At 45.1% G+C, this 19,838-nt stretch overlaps 1 protein-coding gene across 4 annotated transcripts in view; it reads left to right on the top strand.

The window, feature by feature from the left end:
- Positions 1 to 19,838, top strand: part of ARHGAP29 (Rho GTPase activating protein 29) — a 323,518-nt gene that overhangs the window by 143,703 nt on the left and 159,977 nt on the right. The window contains exon 1 of one of the 4 annotated variants that reach the window (XM_085601478.1): positions 4,825 to 5,121. The exons of the other annotated variants lie outside the window; for them this stretch is intronic. The gene's annotated coding sequence lies outside the window, so the exon portion shown is untranslated. Of the gene's footprint in view, positions 1 to 4,824; positions 5,122 to 19,838 lie in introns of those variants that run through there. 4 annotated transcript variants of the gene reach the window in all.

Raw genomic sequence — 19,838 nt, forward strand, 5'->3', positions numbered from 1 at the left:
GAAGCCGCCCGTGAGAAACCTTTCTATAGTCTGGCTTGACAGTGTAGCTGTCGCCAGACAATTGTTAGTATCACCAGGAGAGGGGCTTTGGCTCCACCCACATGTTAGGAGACAGGAATACCTGTTTTGATTGGGCAGAAGTTGTGTGATTCCACAAAGTGCTTTCCCTTCACACAGCTGCCATCATTTTATTTATGTATTTATCCAGTTGTCTAAACTAGAACTTTTAGAGGCACACATACCATTGAAATGCTATTAAAGAGTCTCCGATAACTAGATACATTACGCATTTCTCTCAAGCAGCAGAGATGTTAAGAGGGGAGTCAACGCACAGGGATTTTTAGGTTTGGCTTAGCAATGCATTCATAAGCCATATCTATTGGCATTGGCAATGCTTGTTGTATGGGTCGGTCCTCCAGTTGCAGATATCCAGTAGCAATGCTTCTCCAAAGCTCCCCGTGAGGGAAAACGTTTATCACTCACAGAGGTTTGTGTGATAATTAAATTTACGAACTGGATTAATAAAAACAGCAGGTTGCTTGGTAAATTGTGCCACGGATAGTTACTTTTGTGCTTGTATGCCAGTTGGGCAGAATGTACAAAGGGACATTGCTGCATGTAGGATGATTATTGTACAGTTTTGAACATTTAATTGCTGATAAAACCGCACTGAATTGTCCTATTCTACCTGAACATTTTTTATGGTTTTTTTAACACCTCATTAGAAAATGTCACATTTAAAATCGCACTAGCATACATTTGTTCAAAAGCAAAAATGCCTCCTTCTGTGAGGACAGAAGGACCTTTAAATGTTCATATCCAGCAATCTGCTTTCTTCAAAAGCCTTTAATCTTAACCATCCCGCAGTCTTTCTCTTGAGTTATTAGCAACATATAACAATATCAATATTAAGTTCCCCAAGTGATAAGATGCATTTTTAACAGATATATTGTGTTCCCATTCCATCTAATTTGTGATGTCCTTTTTCTTATTTGTCGTATTTGGTGATTTCACTGGCTTGGTCTCTGCCCACCCTCGGTTTCCCTTTATAAATTTGAGTGGGGGCCTATATTGCCCTTGTCGTTTTCTGTATTCTTTTTTTTGTTTTTATGGGCAATGGGGGTTCTCCCAGCCTCGACCACAGCAGGAGAAATCGTTTAATATTTAATTGATAAGTCTGAACACTCCTTGTTTTAATGTTCGCTGACTTTTCTGACGACCATCGTGCTTGATTTTTTTTTTTGTGTGGGGAGGGGGTAGTTTGCAGTGGGAGAGATTTTCACTGAAGCTGACCGCACAAAACCGGAGTGATGTGTCCAGGGAATAGCCAGCCTGTGAGGTTGTGTGCTTTTTTTCCTGAAATGAGGTCAATGGTCCCTATCGGGTTGACACCTGCAGACTTGTGATAAAGGATCTAGAAGTGGACCGTTCTAGGAGCAAATGTGGCTAAGCACGATACCTAGTCTAGAGTCATGATCTGCAGTGGCTTTTGTTGTGAGTGAGAAATCGCACCACCTGCCCGGAGCACTTGTTAACACCACACAGACTTCTAAGAAGTCAAACTACAGAGCTTCGTGTTTGTCCACTCTCTACTATTACTGTTGGGTGGATGTCCTAGTCATACGAGAGTTGGCCTGTTCCACAGTGCAAGATGACTTCAGCTGCAAATACTGTACACAAGAACTGGTTGTGGCTGTTGATGGGCAGCTTTCCGCACAGGAGGTTGTCCGCTTGTCTGATACTTGTGAAAATGTCTTGCCTACTCTGTTGCCAGGAAGTATAGGGATATCTTCATGGATGGGATGACATGCGTATCTGTTGACTGAGATAGATGGAGGTGTTAACTTCGTACATTTGGAATTTGAGGTTGTTGGTGCTGTTATCTTCTGATGGGTGAACATGTACTTTAAATAGTTGAGTGGGATCAAGTATTTGTGGCTCTCCGAATCAAATTAGGATTTTCTCTGAACTTAATTCTCCCAGTTGGATGTTTTTGTAACCAAGGGCAAAGAATAATTCTGTTTTAAAGAACTGTTGCATACAGTCCTGTAGTATTGGAGAAGCGAGTGAAGAATGCTGCATGCTGCTAATGGGCCAGTATTTTCAAACATATGGCATTATGTTAGATGTTTCTGTTCTACAAAGTTATGAGAAAGTTTGAGTGTATGATGGAGCACGAGTTGAGGCTGGGCATTATACAGGTGCTGGTTTTAGTGTATCAGACCGCCATTGGCTCTTTTATCCAGTAGCATTGTATGGAGGTGCTTTATCCTTGTCTAGTATGCATAGCACAGGGCCTTATGTGCACATTAAGCTGTTTTTTTCTGGCTACTTATGTTCTGCATTAAGAGCCTGCTGCTATACTTTCAGGGGATGACATTTTCCTCCGGTGTTGGGTCATCCATCATGACGTCATGCCAATCAGAAACTGCTGGAAATGGCAGGTGCAGTGTAAAGATGATAGACAACAAACTCCAATAATACAGAGCATAGAGTCAACGTCGGATAAAAACACCATCTAGGGGAGAAACTGGGTCGACTCTAAAATAATGCCACCATCAATGAACCAACAAGCCTCCATAATCCCTTTGTAGACGTACAGGGTGATCATAACTTGGTGCCGCTGACTTTGCATGCACCAAGCCAAGTTTCAACACCACACACAAACGCACACAAGCAAGCACAACTAACAAAAAACTAAAAAATGTTGTACTACCCTTGGTGTCCGGAGGCCTAGTAAACAGCTTAGTATACTCTTAAGTTTCTCCATATGAGGAAGCAGCCTCCTCCTTTTTAAAGGGAGTCCTTATTTCCAATTGCCATGGTCAGTCTTGCTGGTAATCAGACAGTTGCTTTGGCATCCGGGGCACCAAAGCCTTCCTTGTGTTCTTTTGGAGCATTCTGCGATGGGTCGTTTCTGTGGTTATGCTGCTTCAGTTCTGATGGTTACTTTGACCGCAAGAATACTCACCTCATGAATCTCCTCAGGGGCCAGACAGGATTGGTAATTGAAATACCTCTTCGGTGCTGGTAGGTGGCATCATGGCTCCATCTTCTAATTTAATGCCTCCTCAGATGTGTCTTGACATCACTGAGTTTTATATGGCACCACCCCATCGGTTGTCCTAAGAAAATGTTCTTAAATTGTTTACTTTGTCCTTAGAAATAGATTTCTTAGGAAATTTTGGGCTTTTTCACTGGGGGCGAAAACAATTTCTTTGGAAGTATCCAGGATTGTTCCTGACAGAGACGTGGGTTTGACTGTAATTTGGAATTAGTGCCACTACAATGCCAGACATTACCGTCTGCCCTGGGCTTGCAGGAAGGGACACTTTGAGTCTTTGTTGCAAGGTTTTTGATAGATTTTTCTCTTCACACCTGCTTCGAGGGGAGTACTGCTTTGGTATTGCCTCAGGAGAGAAGGAATCTGCAGATAGAAGTATCCATGAAAAGAGTACGTTACTTACATTTAGTAATGATCTTTGTGGTGGATACTGTTGTCTACCTGCCAATTCCTTGCTGATCCACCCTCTTTTCCGTTCTGAGGAGTGTTCTTACATGTTTGGTAAAATTCCAAGTTAGTTTTCTGCACTGCTTTGCTGCCAATTTTGTAAGACTGGTCTTCGCCTCGAAAGCTATGGGAACAGACGTCCGAACGCCAGTGTGGTACCACATACCCTCTGTGACGTCACTACTGTGTAGGCACCGTAGTCCAGCCGGGGCTATGGTACCACTTGGCTGCACAGGATAGACATTTCAGTCTCCCAGTCTGGCTCTAGAGGAGATTCATGAGATGAGGAATCTGCAGGTAGACTGGGCATCCACCAGTAGTTGAGAAACATATTATATTGGTGGTTCTGCCTTCCCTGCTGGTCTAGTGACTCCAAGAGTGTATTCAGAGGCTGTTATTCTCCACTGCTTAGACTTGTGGGGCATTTTAAATGCAACCCAGCATAGTCCCTCCCTACCCGTTGGGTAACTGTGGTTACTCACATCTGCTAGTTTGTTCCAGAGGGCTGAGCAGGGTGAGAGGAAGTTGCACAAACCTCGTGTGGATGACTTATTCAGTGCTTCGCTCCCAGAGGATGAGTCACCCCTTCAGGTGTGATTGGATGCTGTGGTTTGCAAGCCTCGGATCAGCTCAGCCCATTCCAGTACGGGACAGACACATGTATTCTTATAAGGCATTGCAGCACGGTGCAAAATGTCTTGGCCTACAAAATGTTTCACCCTGCTTTTTGTGACCTCTCGTTTCTTTGTTAATGCCACAGAACAATATCAAGCCCCTCCCAGTGATGAGTAGTGGCACCTGATCGAAAGCTCAGCACCCATTGCTGATACTTTCATAATGACACAATTTTGAATCTGTGTCGCGATTTCACTTTAATTGACTGTGTTGAAAATAGCTGCCTTGGTGATGCTGATCAATGGTGACCATTGCCGAACACTATTAAGTTGACCAGTTTACTTTTGTATTTGTTATTAGCTCAATATTTCGACCACGTCACCACAGCACGTTGGCATACTTTTTGTAGCTTTAGTTGAAGTTTCTAAGTTGAATCTTGGCGATGTAAGTACAGTTACGCGCACTCGTCCAACATAAAAAGATCTCTCGTTTTTTAACAAAATGAAGGGGGGGGGGGGGCGAGAATGTTGTGTCCGATGAGCATTTGTAGAAAAATGCGCTTATAGATAGAACATTCCATTTCCGTGTGTTGGAGATGGGGGCGCGCGGATTGTTGTGCCTTGCCATTGTGCGCACTCAGGATGTCCTGGGGAAAGAGCGTGTGTGTGTTTTAAGTTCAGAACATCACTCCAGGAACTGAGCTCGAGGGAGACACCGGACTGTATCCAGCAGGATTTACTTCTCGTTTATAATGAATGCACTTTTGGAAGTAGACGGGACTTTTTTGCCTTAATGTTTTTACTGAAATTCTGAAAGAGTCGTAGTCAAATTTGTGCAAATTCTGCCTTGCGTGTAATTTCTTTGAAGGGCTCGCGCATTCCATAGCCGAGTAACTCCTTCGCGCCACAGAAAAGCCTTCGTCCAGACAGCCGCTTGGTTTTAGGGCGAGGCCATCTTTTTACAATTCGAAGGATTCCGTGTCAGTGAATCAAAGGGTAAGTTATTGTGTGTGAATATTTCCCCCTAATCTGTAGTTTAATTTCCTATAATCCATTTATACATTGTTTATCCTTTTTGCAAATCGTATATACAACTATACCTTCCCATATTCAGTCCGTTGAGCACGTATTCCCTTGTCGTTTGGAGAAATGTTTTCTTTTTTATGCTTTTATCAACAAACATTGACCGTACCTCTCTTTTAATTGCGGTTTTTTTTTATCACACTTAGTAATTTGCTCCTAACAAATTTATAAAGTCTTGCTTGGTGTTTTGTTTTGTTTTCACGGTTTCATTTGCAAGGTCAAGTCGCATAATTTTTGTTTACTCGTCTTTTATTCAAATCTGTCTTGTACACGAATATGAAGAAACTACATTATCTGTTGACTTTCTGCCTGAAAGTATATTTTATAATGTAGAAATTGAACAGGAGGCATTTTCAGAGTTTGTTTTGGACGTATGTATTACATTTTTGTGTCAAACATTTTTTTTTTAATTACAATGCGCTAATACATTGGTAAACATCTCGCAGGTTATTCCCTTATGCACGTTTGGAAAAGTATAACGAGCGTAACAAAGAAGCTGGGAGAAACGGATTTCGAAACCCCGGCTCCAAAGGCTCCCCGTTTCTCTTTAAGGGTTCACAGAACCGGCCTCTGTGGTTTCGCCTCTTCAAACCTTTCCTTCGTCAGCGGAAGCCTTAAGAGGCACCCGATTAGTGCGCTCCGCTTCGGGGTTTTGTTTTGCCAATTAGCGTTTTGTGGCCAGCAGGAAGTCGATGCTGACGGAGATTACGGGACTCTCCGGCTTCTTGCAGCTTTGCCTTGAAAGAGGCGCTCTGTTGCGGGATAGGTGGCTGCGCAGGAGGGTTCTGTACTTCAGCGTTGAGTTTGATGGCGCAAAAATAGGAAGCAGGGAGTGATGTAAATATTGTAAGTGATGAAGTGAAGGAATAAAAGACTGCATTGGAGTCTGTTGAATTTGAGAACCTGGCCAGTGTTAGGTAATTATTTAATTATTTTGAGTGCGGTTTAAGCTTGTGTTTTAATTAGGCCTTGAGGCTGCTATCTTCGATGTATGTGCACACTCGAGTTTTCTAAACACGCAATCCTCTGAACGAGCAACAAGGAGCTAGGAAAATGTGGCAGCTCTTGCAGGAGAAATCATGCTAGTATCCTCAGCCGGCGTCGTTTCCTGTTGCATCCGGAAGTACTGCTAAGTGCGGTATGTGTGACTCAAGCCAGTCCTGGCCTTTTCGCCAACAGAAGTTTAAATCGTAGACTTCCACGTCCCAGAACGCATTTGCTATTTTCTTGAAAAAAAAGAAACCTGTCGCACGTCACACTGAACTTGAACTGTGGGTATGTGTATTACCACATTATCTCGGTCGAAGCAATAATAAGTACGGGGAGCAGCTTTACAGTTAAAATATTTTCTCTTAAATATGATGGAGGCATATAACCAATGTCTACAAATCTTTCACAGTAGACAGATCTATTGTTTACTTGTGAATTTTGCAAATATCCATTATATACTGGTTTCTTTTTGTTAATTGGGGATGTTGTTGGAATTTACATCGGTGAATGTGGCTCGTTTTTGTCAGTTACATGTAAAATGGTACAGTCGAGACAGCCAACATATTATACACCAGCATGCAATCTGTTTTGCACGGTTTTCTGTTTATGACGCTGATGACTATTGAGAAATTATAAGATATGATAATGTTTTTTGCCGATTCACTAGTGTTTAGGCCCCAGTTTGTCGAAGATATCTCACATGTTGACACATTACCTTTTTGCTGTACTAATCGGATACTATGTTTTGTGTATGGTCTTACTTGGAGGTGTTGGAAGGGTGTTTCATTTATGGAACGGGATTCCACCCTTCGGGCAGCATCATTACTGGCAGGAGGGGCCTAGGAATCTTTTCACATGATAAAAAGCTAACGTTGGTTATGTGATGTGCCCTGCCCTCCTTACTACTGGCTCCTAGATCTTTCGCTTTCTGACTGGAGCGACAGGGAGAGGAGGAGCAAGTGCCCCCATTAAACATGGGTTCACAATGGGTGTGGGTGGAGGGGGATTTGCAAGAGTTTGGGGTCATTGAGGGATGAACTTTTCATTCATCTCTTAAAATCCTAGTTGCAGCTATTTCTTGACATTTGCTATATTTCTGTATCGCAGGTGATGCATGGCTTCTGAACCTGCTATTCCATTCTCACTGTAGAACTTTCTAGGTATATGGTCATGAAATACTTAAGGGACATTTTATATTTAAAATACATTTCATGTGAAAGCAGCAAACACTGTCTGCGCTTCCCACACACAGCTGGCTCCTTCGCTATAGGTATCTGATTTTTCTTTGAATACTTTCTTCATATTCTGGAGAACATTTTGCTCAAATGCATGAACTTCCTGCGTAGAGTTTGGACTCTTTTCATACTTAATTGAGCTCACATTCTAGAGCACTCAGGTTGGCAAGAAAATCTGTAACCCATAGAATGGAAAACTGTCACTATCCGCTCACTTCTGCAGTAGTCGCCCTTTCATGAGTACCAAGTAAGGCCAAGTCTGGTGCGTCTGGTAAGTTGTCTTTCATACGTATATGAAAAGACTTACTTTGACCCACAGTTGCTTAGCAGGAGAGGGCAAAAAGCAGCCTAAGATCGTGTTAGAGATGACAAAGGGAGAAAGAGGACTTAATGTGGTTTCAGGGGTCTCTTCATTAGAGTTCTGTGGTCAGCTGCATAGACTGTAGTGGTAAGCTAACGATGATCACATTTCAGGCATTTTTATTGCTGCTGGCATATTGTAGCTCTTGAGATGGGACGGTAAGAATAGATTACATCCCTCTGCCAGAATAGAAACCGGACAAAGGTGCGAGAAGATGAGCTTGATATGATAGTTAAAAAAAAGAAAATTATATATTTATTCTTGGTTCACTCAGATTTAGGTGTTGGAGTCCAAGAGACCACAGGAATGTTTTTTCGAACCAATAGATGCGGATTTAAAATTTTAGGATGTTGGGAAGACATCCACCCTTCAATGAGGCGCAATGAGAGCAAATTAATTGGTGGCTATTTATTTTTCAAAACTCTCCCGGGCACATGTCGTGTGGAGATTTTCTTTTTCCCTGAGGGACATTGAATTGGGATTTTAAGAGAGGATGAGAGTAGGTTTGACTGTTGGCGAAGGCAGGTGTCTTTGCGAGTGGGGCTGTAGGTAAATAGTTTTCAAGCTATGGTAAAATGGGAATTCATGGTCCAGACCTTCTAAATGTGGTGACTGTTGTTATCCAAGAATCTGTGAGTAGCGTCCTGGTGTGGTTCAAAGGAGGTTTAGTGAACCTCTCTTTTGCTTGGAAAATAATTTTTGGCATTGAAGAAGTATAACAATCTTGGATTATAACAGAGCACTTGCATATTGTCTGGTTGACTTTTTATCGCTAAACCTGCATGGGGTTTGGCAATTTGAGGCTGGTTAAGTTGTCATGAGCAGAGTTAAATCATTTAGTTAAACACTAAGTGGATAGGGCTGCCGCTGGAGTAGGAGGGTGAAAGGATGACATGTTATGTTATACGACATTTACAGCGCACGCAGATACTCAGGAGTGTCGAGGCGCGGGAGTCAGTTAGAAGGAGACAGAAGGGCTTGGAACGTGTCTGGATGTTAATTAAAAAGCAAGGTTTTTAACTGCTTTTTAAAGAGCCTAAGGTCCTGGGTGTTTCGCAGATCGTAGGGAAGAGCATTCCAGACTTTGGCCGCCCTGAATGAAAGGGAACTGCCCCTGTTCTAGCAAGGCGGTAGCGCGGGATAACGGCGAGGCATTGCGCTGTAGAGCGTAGATGTCTTTGAGGCACATAGAAGTTGAAACGCCTCTTGAGATAGGAGGGCCCGGATTTATATAAGGCACCATGAGCAAGAGTAAGGGCCTTAAAAAGAACACACTGCCCCACCGGGAGCCAATGCAGATCCCGATGGTGTTGCGTTGTACTAGGCCTACCAGAAATGCCCAACCGCACTCTCGCTGCCGCATTCTGAATGGTCTGTAGATTTTTCAGCTGATAACCGGGAAGGCCAATATATACCGCATTGGCGTAATCGATCCGCGACCGGATAAGGGCACGAGTCACCATTTCCTTCGCTGATCTGGGCAGTAATGGCAGGAATTTCCTGAGTAATTTCAAGGTGTCGATGCACACTCCGGCCAGCTTTTTAAACTGTGTAGAAAATCTGAGGTCCTCACTGAACCAGAACCCAGATTCTTCACTGGGCTCCCCGTTGAGTAAGGCATGGGGTAACCCGCAGGCCAAAGATCCTCCCTGAAGTGTGAAGGGAAGGCCCATAAAGGAGTACCTCAGACTTGTCCTCATTGCATTTAAGCTGAGCCTCCGCGAGCCATTTAAAGACTGCTGCATAGCATAAAAAACAAGAAAGAAGTTTGTGTGTCAAGTAGTTCGATTTTCTGAGAAAATGGATACGGAAAACGGTGCAAGATGAAAATGTGAGGAAAGACACTGGCCTTGATGTGGATCTAGGAAATGGTCAGACAAGGTCCACAGGTAAGGTTATATGAGTTTCAGGGGTTTGACATGAAAATAGGACTTAGTTGATCGACTGCAGTCAGTCGACTTGTACATTTGAGTGAGGACTGGAGTTTATCAGATTAAATTGGGTTCTTCCAACCCAGGAGATTGGGAAGAAGATGGATCATGTAAGTTTGTGTCCATGAATCTGTTGGTGAGGGAATGACCTGTAACTGTGGTATAGGACAGGACTGTACATTACTGCTGGAGTCCGTAAGTACAGTTTTTCCACGACACACACACACGCACACACACCACACCTTAGTGTGTGTGCTGATATTTCACTCGCGTGGCTACCTCCACTTTTGTAGCTACTTCTCCATTTTTCACGTCAGCTTTGATCCTGAAGAAAGCCTTACGAGTATCAAAAAGGCTGAAACATGTTGACCTACACTTAAGGGGTATCGAAGATTCAATTTTTAATCTTCACTATATCGCTGCCCTTGGTTTTAATCGTGTCCTAAGACCCTATAGATAACGTTTTTCGGTTGGGTATTTCTTAGAGACCATTTTAACCTCACCACCCTCTGAGCACACACTTCACTGCACAACAAAACCCGCTCCGCTGTAATTCAGGCGTTGAAGCACAGCTGGGTTGCATTCAGCAGCCCAGCTGGGATCCCAGTGATGAAGCATGCCACCAATTAGGTTGCTGGGTGAGGGTTCTTTTTACAAATCCACTGGATGTGTGTACTCAGTTTACATCATATTGAGTCAATAAAACTTAAAACACTTACCTGTGGGTTTGTCCACGTTGTTTCTATTGAATGTACAGAAAGACCACGCCAACCTCTAGGCAGTTGAATTTGTTTAAGGACAGCGTGCAGAGTGATAAATAGAATGATGGAACAGAAATTGTGAAGTTGAGGAAAGGAGTATAAAGCAACAGAACTGGAAATTAAAATTAGCCTTGGCACAAATGTTAAACTAGCACCAAACTGCAGGAGGTTGCAACTAGGATGGACTATAGAGTCATGGTTAGGTCTTAGCAGTCCAGCCAGCAATGAAAAGCAGTCCCCTAGCCTGCAGCACACTGACAAAACTCCAGTGCCAGTATGGCATGTTTGACCATGAACAGGAGCCCCGAAAAGACTTGCATAAGGACTGCACAGGTGTCAGTCGTGCTTGCGGAAACTCTGAGCAGTATTTGTTGTCTATAAATCTGCTTACATGCACTGGTAGTCTTCTCCGCAGTGGACCACCCGTGAACTAGACTCTCATAACCTCTAAAAAAAAAAAAACTTGCAAAATCCCAGAATGTTACTGACACTCAAATACCAGCGAAAAACAGCACTAGAGGGCCACATACATGGCATACAGATGTTTTACAAATGCCAATTTACACAGTGTTTTCAAAAAGAAGAGTCACTCTAACATTCTTTGATCCTACGTATCTAGGGATATCTAGCAACACATAAATAACAAACAATAATAACAAGTAATGCACAGAAATGTCCCTTTGTCATTAGTTATTAAATGAAAACATCGGCCAACGTTTAGGTGTCTTGTGGTATACACATAAGTCTGTGATACAGTAACGTGTGGGATTGCCTATAGTAGCAGTATGTTTCCTGTATGAGTTGAGTCTCTCACACCACTACGGGGAATTTTGGCCCACTCATTCAAAAATTGTTTACGTTCTGTGAAATTATAGGACCCACAACAGCAGTGTGATGGCATTGAGAGCTGAACTTTAACTTGGCTATTCATCAATTCTGATTATTTTCTTCACAGTCAACCCTAGATGTACTTTTGGTTTGGAGTGATCTCCTGCATGGTCCAGTTTTGGCTAAGCTTCGTCTCTTGGACTAGCTGTTGCACATATTCATCTATAGAGAGAAATAAATAGTGGACTTCATGATTGTGAGGTATCTATGTCCTGTGGCTGCAACGCAGGCCGAAATGATCACCTCTACATTCTTGCATGTCTGTTGGTATGAGGTTTTTGTGGTAATATGCAGTGTTTTCTTCTTGCCAAACATTTTAGTCCATTACTGTCAAACAACTGAACTTTAATCTTAGGTTTCCAGATGACATTGTTACAGAAGTCCTGTGGTTCGTTCTGGTGATGTTTTGTACACCGAAGCCATGCTACAGTGTTTTTTCAGATAGAATGGGGTTTCTTCTGGGTATCCTTCATACTTATTTGGTCTTTTCCTAATGGTAGAATTGTAAACATTTAAAAATTACCCTCTGTTGGATACCTCTAACTGCAAATTCTTCACTTTGAGAATACTCTCAGGCGCCAAACTTGATCCAGGGATTTTTCTCAGCATTGCTTCTGCATCCCAACATGTGCCATCGTGCTCCTCCTTGATTCTGAATTGACACCAGAGCCACATAAATGAGCCACTCCTACACACTGACATCAGTTCCTTTCTTTCTACACCCTCGAGCGCTGATCCAAAGCACGCTCTATCAACTTTTTCTTGTCTTTCACAAATCTTTCTTCGAAATTTTCCTAAAGTGCAAGGGGCCATGTCTCCAAGGACTGCGCCCAGAATGAATCCCAAAGAGATCTGGGTCTGCGAAGCTCTATATTATCTAACGCCGCCAACTGAGGCAGAAGTGCCGGTCCCAGTGGAAGTCGAGGAAACCGACCCGTTCCCCTTTTTGAGGCTGTTGCTGTGAAAGGTCCTCTTTACACTCCCAAGTCATTGGGTAAGTCCAAGTTTAAAAAGAAACACAAGAAGTCAAAGAGTGACTCTCCATTTTTCCACCACTCTAGTCCAGTGAAGTCGCTAGGACATCAAGGTGCCTTAAGATTCCCTACCGAGAAACTGATTTCAAAACTAAACCAGATTCCCGTGTCCATTGGTAACAATGCGAGGAGTCCAGGCTTTAAAGGAATAAATGTGGCCCATCTTCAGCACCCTTCCGTCTCCCTCTGGTGTGCCTTTAGGCCCCATGGATCAGAGGAGGCCGCCACCTGGATCACAGTTGGCAGATCAGTCCTCAACATCATCTATGCATTTTGACTCTGCTGGGGGGTGCCCCAGCTCTGGGGCTCATTCTGACTCTAGGGCCAACATCCAACCCAACCTCAAATTCAGTGCCCTCATCAACACCGGTCCCTGCCGTGTAGATACAGACGCTGAAGGAAGAACCCATTGTCATATCAGATTCCGCGACTAACACTACATGACTTTGACCGAAATTTCGCTCTCCACAAACCTTTGCACAGCCAGCCCAACCTCATTTCAACTCGAACAGAATATTGCCACTACCTCGGATGCTTCACATTCCTTTTGCCTCCGACTCTGAACACAGCCAACGTGGGCATACTGGAGATGCCTTGGATGATACTTTCCATTATTATCGATAGTGATAATTTGTAAAATGCTCGATTGCCCAAGGGCTTCTTGGAGTTAGCGTTTTGAAATGATGATGGTAAAACAGATCTGTGTAAATGATAAAGAGGTGGTAGTAAAGATGTAGGTCTTGAGAAAGAAAAACAAGTTATTTCCTGTACTGCAGAAGGGTGGGTCATGCTTTGAGGTGCAAAGGTAACGTTTTCCACAATTTAATGGTGGCATCTGAGAGACTTCTTCTATCACAGGATGCTTTCCTAATTTTGGATCTAGCCATTGATTTAGAAGAGCGTGAATAGAAGGCTCTTCTGAGGATATACAAGGCCAACACCTTTCTCAGATGGTGTGGGCCAAAATTGTGAAGTGCTTTGTTCGCCAAGCCAAGGACAATTTTTACATGGATCTTAAGGAGGCCAGTGGCCCAGACTCTCTCCTTGCTCTTCCACTCGCTTCCACTGAAGAATCTACTTTGTTTGTAGTAGTGATCTGACCGTGATTACACCGACGACTCCCATCTATTGCAGTTAAGACTAATGTTCTGATGGAGTTCCTGCAACCTTAGCAGACTTTCACAGAACCGCTTCTCCCTTTCAGTGAAGCCCTAACAGACACACTAATGGGCACTTGGTATAAACTTGCTCTTGTCCATCAGTAAATAGACAAGTCACCAGAAGAGACAGTCCTTCTTTCCTCATGCAACACCATATGCCTGAAAGTTTGGTGGTCCAGGCGAGCACAAGTTGATTTGATCCCAACTCCTTCCAACACCTCTCAATAGGGAATTGAAATGTATGGCAGTATTTGGGAAAGGGATGTTATCCTTGGCCAGCCTCCTCCTTCACTCAGTCAATGCCAGCTGCCACGTGGAATGATGCTTGCATGCTTTATGGGATATGGTCCGCAAGATCAGTCCCTGATGAACACCATACCAAACTTGCACTGATCATTATAGATGGTCAGGACGTAGCAAAATAAGTAATCCACACTGGGCTGACACCTGCTGTTTGGGCAGGACAGTTTTTGGTGCTTCGGGCTGTGCATGGTTGAACTGCAGGCTTCTCGATCGACGTTCAGGCGTGCCTTATGGACATGCCATTTGACGGCACGTTTCTTCGGAGATAAGTCAGACTAAACCCGGAGGTGCTTCAAGGAAAGTTGGGCCACAGCATGCTCAGTTGGGCTTTGTGCACCCGTATGGCAGTATCCTCAACAGTTTCACGTCTTTCGAGTCTTTGAAAAGGTAGCTGGCCTAAAGAAAACACCAAGTTCCACCTCCACATCATAGGTCTCTCATGCCACCTTTTTGAGGCTGGGATCGGGGATCAAGCTGACAACATCCAGGCCCTCTAGGGCATCCCACTTCTCATTTCCCATTCCTCTTGCGCTTCTGTCAACAAACAACTTTAGTTTGCCTTCAGCGGCAAATGGCCATCTCGTTGAAGGCTGGATAAGGTTTTCCCTTTTCTGACAAATGGGTGCTACACATAGTCAAGTGAGGGTGTGCCCTGCCATTCACCTCCAATCGGCCACATATTCCACCTACACTAGAGCATCTGCCAGAGGACCATTTGTCCATTTAGCGGTAGGAGATTCAAGCTCTTTTGGACAAAGGAGCCAATGAGAGGGTGCCAGCATCGGAAATAGGGACATCTGTGTTTCTCTCATTATCCCTTGGTTCAAAAGGAGGACAGACACCTTTTTCCTATTTCACATCTTCACTCTCTCAAATTCTTCCTGAAAAAGGACAAATTCTTGATGCTCACTTTGCCGAATTTCTCTCTGCACTGGATTACTGGATGGTGGCGGTAGACCTGCTGGGTGCCTATTTTCACATTCCTTTCTTGCAGTCCCACAGGTGTTACCTGCAGTTCAAGGTGGGCCAGGAGCATTTTCAGTTCTTTGTACTCTTCAGCCTTACCAGTGGCCCTCCGGTGTTAACAAAAGTAATCGCAGTGGTGGCAGCACACCTCCAGAGGTTGGGGATACCAGTCTTCTCCTACCTCGATGCCTGGCTGTTGAAGGCGGGCTTGCCACAGTCCGTTGTGGTCCACCTCCAGATTATGGCAAGGCCCCTAGATTTTTGGGGGTCTCAATCAGCGTGCTGTAGTTACACCAGACTTATTTGTTGAAGCTCCTGTTTATCTGAGCCATCCTCGATGCGGTACAGTTTTGAGCCTCCCCTCCAGTTCAATTAGTCCAGAACATTCGAGCTATGATCCAGATGTTTCAACCTCTGTTCTGGGTCTCAGTGAGAGTGGTTATGCAACTTCTTGGCCTCCGGCTTGTGGACTGTGCCAGATGACACATTTGGGCTGTGCAGTGGGACTTGATGTCTTATTGGGCTCAGCACCAATGGAACAAGTCCAGTTTCATCCAGGCTTCGGAGGAGACTGCAAAAGACCTTTAGTGGTGGCTGTGAAACTGCAGTTGGACCAGCGGCAGACCCCTCTACTCTTCCCAGAGCTCATGGTGATGGCAGATATTTCACTGTTGGGTTGGGAAGGTCATCTGAGAGAGGTGGCTATCGGAGCACTCCGGTGACCAGCAGAGACCATCCTGCGCATCAATCTGTTGTAGTTGCGGGCCATTTGCTTGGTTTTGAAGGCTCACCTACTGTCCATCCAAGGAAGGCTGGTCCAGGACCTCCGGGACAAAACCAACAGCACTGATTTTTCAACAACTAGGGTGGGGTGGGGTCCTGGGTCCCATCAATGGAGGCCTTGCACTTCTGGAACTGCTCGTGAGCCACCTGGCTGGATCTTTAGAGTGGAGGAGTGTGGCTCAATGGTTAGAGCGGCAGACCCTGAAGCAGTGTTCTGGCCAAGGGACCAGGGTTCGATTCCCGCCTCGGCGGGGCTCGGGCTCAATTTCCTCCGACCTGTCTATTCTCGCCTCAGTGCCTATTCTAATCACGGGCCCCACGCTGCAACTCTGGGCAATAGCTTGCTTAGCCTCCACACCGGCCCCAACAGCGCTAAGGATGCCTGGCTTCACCCTGGGGGTGCCCAGGAGTGGACACTTCACAGGGAAAGCCAGGAGGGGTTCCACAGCGGTATGAGTATCAGCGCCAGGAAACCGCAAAGGCGACGCCGCAAGGTGGCCGTCTGGTGACAGTGCGCTCTATAAGTACCTTGACATTTACATTTAGATGCCTAAATGGACTAACTCAGCCTATGACTTCTTGCGGATCACAAATGGCAGCTTCACCCGGAGGTGGAGCAGGGCGTCCTCCAGCAATGGGGAGAACAATGTTTCAGTCTGCGAACATGGGTGATGTTTAAAAGAGACTCTCCTCCTCCGTTCCGAAGTGGAGCAAAGACCGCACGGAATTGCACGATGCCACCTACTGGTGTGCAGGAGCACTGCTTTTTGATTTTCTGGATCCAGTCTGGCACCGTAGGATATTCATTATGTGAAAAATCTACACTTAGACTATCCACCAGAAAAAGTGTTACAGAAGGTAAGTAACTTATTTGTTTCTTAACATTTGCTTAGTTCCTTGATTTCTGGATTTTCTTTTTCTTGTTTGCCCCTCACCTGGAGCACAGCTCTTTTACCATCCTTGTGACTGGACGACTTGTATCCTTGCACTGCTTACATTCAGAGAACTGCTGTCTTCCCTTGTGCACTCCTCCCCCCCCCCCCCCCCCCCTTCACATCCTTGCCTCTCTCACTCTCCACGTTGGTCCCGCACCTTGTCATTTGCTAGCCCAGCTTTGCCTGTCTGGCTCGAGTTTATTTTTAATTTTAATTTTAAATAACCCACCTTTCCCCCACCAGAAGCATTTGTCGCTTCCCCTGTTCAATAAGCATTTCCCCTTTTTTAGGTCTCGCCTGAGACAGCGCTTTAGCGCTGTTCTGGCGAGACTTATAGTAGGCACTTTTGGAAGTGGAAACGAGTGCATTTCAGGCCGCCAACTACAGTGCATGTGCTCCGGGCGCGCGCACCATTTGGCAGCCTGAAAGCATTTGTTTTCTTTCACTTTCGCGGCTGCACGGCCGCCCGCGAAAAGTGCTCACCATTTGCCAGCCTGCATTGCCTCTCTCCCCTACCCCCTCCCTTATCCTCTCTTTTATCACACTCTGTAGTGTTCCAAAGAATGTAAACAGGACCCCGCTTCCCGGAGCCTAATTGAAGTCATGCCGATTTTTAGAGCACTACTTCAAATAGCTGTTAGCAAAATATGTTAAAGCATGGCTTGCCGCAGTTACAGACCTCTTCATTCCCAAACTTAACTCCAACCTCTCCCTCTCTTACACTCGCTAACTCCCACACAGCTCAACATTACAACGTTGCCTGGTGATGGACTTATTTTCCATGGTTAATGTCCCCGAGCCCATGCTGGGTGAGCCTCTGAGCTCAATATTTCAACATTCTCTGATGATGGATTTCCTTTCCAATGTTAATGTCTCCGAGCCCATGATGTGCGAGTTTCGCAACTCCACATTTCAACGTTCACCGAGCAGGCCCTTATCTCCCCACCCTGCCAGTCTGTGGCTGCACCCTGAAGCCCCACGCCACAGAGTGATCCCCGAACGCGGATATTAATCATGCTAACGACCCCCTCTTTAATCTGAAAGGCGACCCGTCCCAGCCTCCACCTTCTATGTTTCTTCCCTCAGCCACTTCTGAGTTGCGCTCCTTGTTCGCTAATTACATTTCTTTCTTTGCTGATGACTTCTAATAGGCTCGGACGGGAATAATTAGGCGGAGACATTTCATGGCCTGCCGGATCAGGAATTCCCAGTGAGTTAGTGACAGGCCTTTCAGTTGCCGGCAGCCTTCTCCCGGCACCGAACAAGGCCCGAGCAGCGGCCCCGGGGGAGCCCAGCCTGCTCCCACTGTCACTCACACCCCGGCCTCCTCCTCTGCAGCACCCCCACCCCTCCACTCCCCTTCGCTCCTCTTCTCTTCACACCCACCCACCCACTCACTCCCCTCCTCCGAATTCCGCCGCCACCCCCTCCTTCATGCAGCCGATTCTACCCCTTCCCGCCCCCTTCTCGCTGCTGGCAGTCGCTGCGGGGGACCTCCAGCCCTCCACACAGAATGAGCTTCTCTTGAAGGGCAGCTATCGACGCCCCTTGATCTCTGATCCCCAAATAAGTTACTTTTACAACCGCAGTAGTTTGGTCTGGCCTGTTTTGACTGTATCCCCACTGTCTTTCACATTAGGTCGCCTCCGCATTTTATCCTTCCTGGCCCACCACTGACCGCACACCCACCAGGTTAGCCCCGCCCTTTCGTCCATGTGTGGTCTCGCGCGGCACTCTTTCATGTTAATGAAAGTTTTATCACACTCGGTGTGCATCTCAAGGGAGGCCAACGATTGTTTAAATTGTCATGTAAGCCCCTTTCATGTGAACCTGTAGCACTCCGAGTAGGGACAGCATCGGGGGCCAGGTTCCTGCCCAGACCAGCCCTCTCATCGGAGCAAGCTCATCCCCTGCAGCCCCACCCCCAGTGAAAACATCGGGTGTCTGCTCTATGTGAACACGTAGAATATAATAATTTCCTAGTGGTAAAGCAATAGAGTCCTCTCCTGAAGTGTGGCATTTGCTATCCAGGTACTTTAGATAGTAGTACTGTAGGAGTTTGATAACCACTCATTTCCCTGACCTGGTCCAGGTGCTGCAGTGGTATTGGTAGCTGGTTAATGGCCAGACTAACAGTGGCAGAAACGGGGAGAGGCCGTTATATTGACATGGAGAGAAAGGGAGAAAATTGAGGTAGGCAGACATAAACAAGCATTTGTAATGCAATAGGTCTCGCATTTATACGAGTTTGAGCTATTGGCATTGTAAATGACAGTGCCTTTTATTTATGTTTTAAAAAAAACAAACTTAAATAAAAAGCATTGTCATTTACAATGCCAATAGCTCAAACTCGTATAAATGCGAGACCTATTGCATTGCAAATGCTTGTTTTGACAAAGCTTTTTAATATGGGCAACAAACATTTGCAAAACTAAAAGGTCAGCTAACCTCGTTAAAAGTTGAGGCGGTTTTGCTTCACCAATGCTTGTTCAGCCTGTCAGTTGCTCTGAGTTTTGGTTGGTTTGTTGCCTTAGTTTTTGATACAGGAAGGGCACCAGCATATTTTCAGTTACGCCTGGAAACCCTGAAGATTGAACATTGTTTTAGATACTCTTAATGACCAATGCAGGTGACTGATGCCGCCTTCCTTTCCATGACCGCATTCTACTAGACTGTCCACGCTGAAGATCGCGCAAGCTCTTTAAATCCTAAGGCCAGGGTAGTGGAGCAAAGATGACTTTCTTGGGGATGATGTAGCATCTCGTACGTCTTTATAATACATACGTATATTATGTTGCTGGCTTGGCTCTCATTTCCTGTCCTCTGCTGATTTCCGGCACCAGCTTCTAAAAGAAGGATGTTAGTAATTGACTACTCTAAGCACATTCCACAGCTGATCCTCCTTATCATGCATGGTTAATATGTTGCGAGTCCTTAAATATGTCATTTTTTTTGTTTCGATTGTTATAGTAACATGCTGAAGTCTGTTTTCTGTTTGAGCAATATCCTCAGTAATGTGGGCATGGATAATATATGCAGAGTGTTTATATGGTATGGTCCTGGGTGTGTTTACCAATTCATGTGCTTGCCATAGGATATGTGCATTGCCCGGCTTGTTATATTTATAAAGTAATCAATGCCGGGCTTTATTGTTTACTACTTTAGTTGGGGCTGTCATGACCTTGGTGATGGTGATAGCCAACTATGTGGAATATCTGAGCTCTGTTGTATGGGTGCATAGCGGTCTGACTTGTGTGTTTTGTTGGATGTTGTCTGTTAATGT

The sequence above is a fragment of the Triturus cristatus genome, chromosome 4_2 (genome assembly GCF_964204655.1).
Source record: "Triturus cristatus chromosome 4_2, aTriCri1.1, whole genome shotgun sequence".
NCBI lineage: Eukaryota > Metazoa > Chordata > Amphibia > Caudata > Salamandridae > Triturus > Triturus cristatus.